Source organism: Pan paniscus, chromosome 15, assembly GCF_029289425.2.
Source record: "Pan paniscus chromosome 15, NHGRI_mPanPan1-v2.0_pri, whole genome shotgun sequence".
NCBI lineage: Eukaryota > Metazoa > Chordata > Mammalia > Primates > Hominidae > Pan > Pan paniscus.
In genome coordinates, this window is record NC_073264.2 from 59,917,619 (window position 1) to 59,921,110 (window position 3,492).

Below are 3,492 nucleotides of genomic sequence, written 5' to 3' on the forward strand. Positions count from 1 at the left end.
ACAAAATATCAGCATATCCTTTAGTAAGATATCCACGCAGTAATGTCAACTAATCACAGAAGCATAGCATTTAAAGGGAGTTTTGAGCAGGATTGAAAGAAATATGAATAACTAGGTATAAGTAGGAATTTTCATAAAGGGACGATTTACAGAGCTGTGGCAGGGTTAAAAGGACCAACAAGGAATGTTGAAGCACTCAGGGACCAGCAACATTGAGAAACTGTTTCCTAGAACTGAAGAGTGGAGGGGAAGGAAGAGTGTTGTTACTAAGGCCCATTAAAAATTGGGGCTATAGAAGGGGAGCTGACTGCAACTGCATCAGGAGCTACAGTCAGAGAGGGATGGTGCCACTGCCAGATTGTGAACCATGAAGCTGAGTAGGGAGCGAGCAGCAGAGAAATACCCTCATCTCTCCTGCTGTTGCCTTCCATTGGCTGAACCGTCCGGGGCATCTGAGCCTGAAGAAATTAGAGAATACTGCCGGGCGCTCACGCCTGTAATCCCAGCACTTTGGGAGGCCAAGGAGGGTGGATCACCTGAAGTCAGGAGTTCGAGACCAGCCTGACCAACATGGTGAAACCCTGTCTCTACTAAAAATACAAAATTAGCCAGGCATGGTGGTGCATACCTGTAATCCCAGCTACTTGAGAGGCTGAGGCAAAAGAATTGCTTAAACCTGGGAGGCGGAGATTGCAGCGAGCTGAGATCTCACCACTGCACTCCAGCCTGGGCAACAAGGGTGAAACTCCATCTCAAAAAACCAAACAAACAAACAAACAAACAAACAAAAACCAAACAAAAAACCCAAGCACAAAAAAACTTAGAGAATGCTATCTGTAAGCATCAGTTCCCTGAGGACCTAGGCTGCCATGGAGGAACAGAGAATGGATGTGGGGTGGTGCACAAATGGAGAAGAACGCACACCCTGTGTCTCACTCTAGTGAATTCTGACCTTTCTTTAAGAAAAACTACCCAATTTTGGAATCTTTCTTGACATGTCCAGGCTGTCTAGAGCTCTAGGACCTTTATAACTCTTAGCCACAGCAGGCTTTACATTCCCTAGAGTTTTTCTTCTGCCAAAACAGAAGAACAGAACTATGGCATATAGTTTTCAATCCATCTTCTGCCTTAGCACAGGTGAATGACAGAAAACAGTGACATTGCATATCCCTAATGCCAGTGCACAATGGGGCACAATTCTCACTGGGCATAGGGAACACATTGCCTTTAGGAAGGTATAGGAGAACCTCAGGGTGGTGGTAGTGTACATTTGAAAAAGCCCCGCCTTTCCAACTTGGACGCGGCAGAATGGTTCCCGCAAAGAAGGGTGGCGAGAAGAAAAAGGGCCGTTGCCATCAACGAAGTGATAACCCGAGAATACACCATCAACATTCACAAGCGCATCCATGGAGTGGGCTTCAAGAAACGTGCACCTTGGGCACTCAAAGAGATTCGGAAATTTGCCATGAAGGAGATGGGAACTCCAGATGTGCGCATTGACACCAGGCTCAACAAAGCTGTCTGGGCCAAAGGAATAAGGAATGTCCCATACCGAATCCATGTGAGGCTGTCCAGAAAACGTAATGAGGATGAAGATTCACCAAATAAGCTATATACTTTGGTTACCTATGTAACTGTTACCACTTTCAAAAATCTACAGACAGTCAATGTGGATGAGAACTAATCCCTGATCGTCAGATACATCAAATAAAGTTATAAAATTGCCAAAAAAAAGTAAAAGCTCCTACAAATGATTCTCATAAACTTCTGTGCTTCTCTGAGAATGACTGTGCTAAAAGCTTTAACCAGGATCTCTTGATGACAGGATCTTTCTCTTTCTGAAACGAAGGGTAGAGTTTCTCTTTCTGAAAGGGAGGGTAGAGTTTTCATCAAAACATTCAAGCTTCTACACGTGGCAGTAGTGAAAATGCTTGGGAATTCAAATTTGTATCTCGTTTTAACTGTGTAATCTTGGGCAAGACAGTTAATGTCTCTGAGCCTCAGTATCTTAATCTATAAAGAAGGCATAATTATACCTACCTCCAAGGGTTGCTAAGAATAAGTCAGCTAAAAGTGCTTTGTAGGTGGAAAAATTCTAGATAATTGTTATTTATATTATTGTTATCTTGATGTCTTTTCACATATGGGAAAAGCTGGCTTTTTATTCCCTGCAGTCAGCTTAAAACTGAAAGACATAAAATCATTTATAGAATAACTCTAGTCTGAATCCTTTGCATCGATCCATTACCAATCAGAAGGTGGCGTATTTTGAAGTCCTGAGCTTATGTAGATATGGGTTTTGAGTTAATGTATGACTCCTTTTAAAATTACAGACATTTCTAGCTTCCTTTGAGTTTTACAAACTAACAGTTCAGGCACAGACACTTTTCTCATTTTTTATTTCAAACTTCAAAATATATTTATGATAATAAACTAAAAGCAAAATTGTCAGGTTGCCAAGTAATGAGATTATAGGTGAATCCACACTCCCAGTTTGCCTTAATATTGTTAAATTACTTCTATAACTAACAAGGGAAACATTCATTTAAACCAAACATAGTAAGTTTTTGTAATTTATTTCCCTTTGTAAAAGCTGTATAGATATATATTTATTGTAACAAACTTAAAAAATTAAGAAACATTGTACCTATGGACTTATTCTTCAAAAACAACAATATTTTGAAGCTACTTTCATTCCTTCTTTCCCCTTCTGATGGATATATTTTAATAGCTGTGAACATTTTCATGTTCCATTTTCCTTCTACCTTACAACATAAATATTTCACATTGTTACTACAAGATTTCCTTGATAATTTTAATGGCTATGTAACAGTTCATCAGATGGGTATATCTTAACATTAGACATTTAGGTGATTTGCTTCCACTAGATATTAATGTATAGTAAGTTAAATAATAACAAGAACAAGGAAGTTAAAAAAAGAGGAAATTCTCCTCGTTTTTTTACAACTTCCTCATGGCTTACCTGGATCTCCTCCATGTCTCATTAAAATTTAACTAATTATTTCATAACAGCACGTAGAAATTCTGGCAATGTGATAGACATATTCATTTTACTCCTGACCACACAGACAAAGCTGTGTACCACGATGACAGAGGCCAGCAAGCCAGAGGCATGTGTTATTTTTGGAACTTCTCTAGAGAAAATGTGAACTCAAAAGTCTGGGCTTAACAACTGTTCCTGTTACACACATACACAAACACACTCACAGATGTTAAATATTGGGATTCTAGATGGCTTGTTTTCATTATGCAAAGACATTTCTCTCTTTCCCATGATGTCTAAAATAATACTATGAATTCCAAGAATCATGGAAAGTTAGGAAGTTTGGAGATTATTTATATGGGATTTTTAATATATGACATGTCTGCTATGCTAAACACATGGCAGACATTATTGACCAATTGTTCTTTCCTGAGACAACTTCAGACTCCTTCCCAGCATAACACTACCACACTCATGACCAATCCTTC

The 3,492-nt window shown here is 39.2% G+C and overlaps 1 pseudogene; it reads left to right on the plus strand.

Annotated features, from left to right (window-relative positions):
• The first annotated feature begins 1,290 nt into the window (after nt 1–1,290).
• Nucleotides 1,291–1,718, plus strand: LOC100975767 (large ribosomal subunit protein eL31-like; annotated as a pseudogene).
• The last annotated feature ends 1,774 nt before the right edge of the window (nt 1,719–3,492 follow it).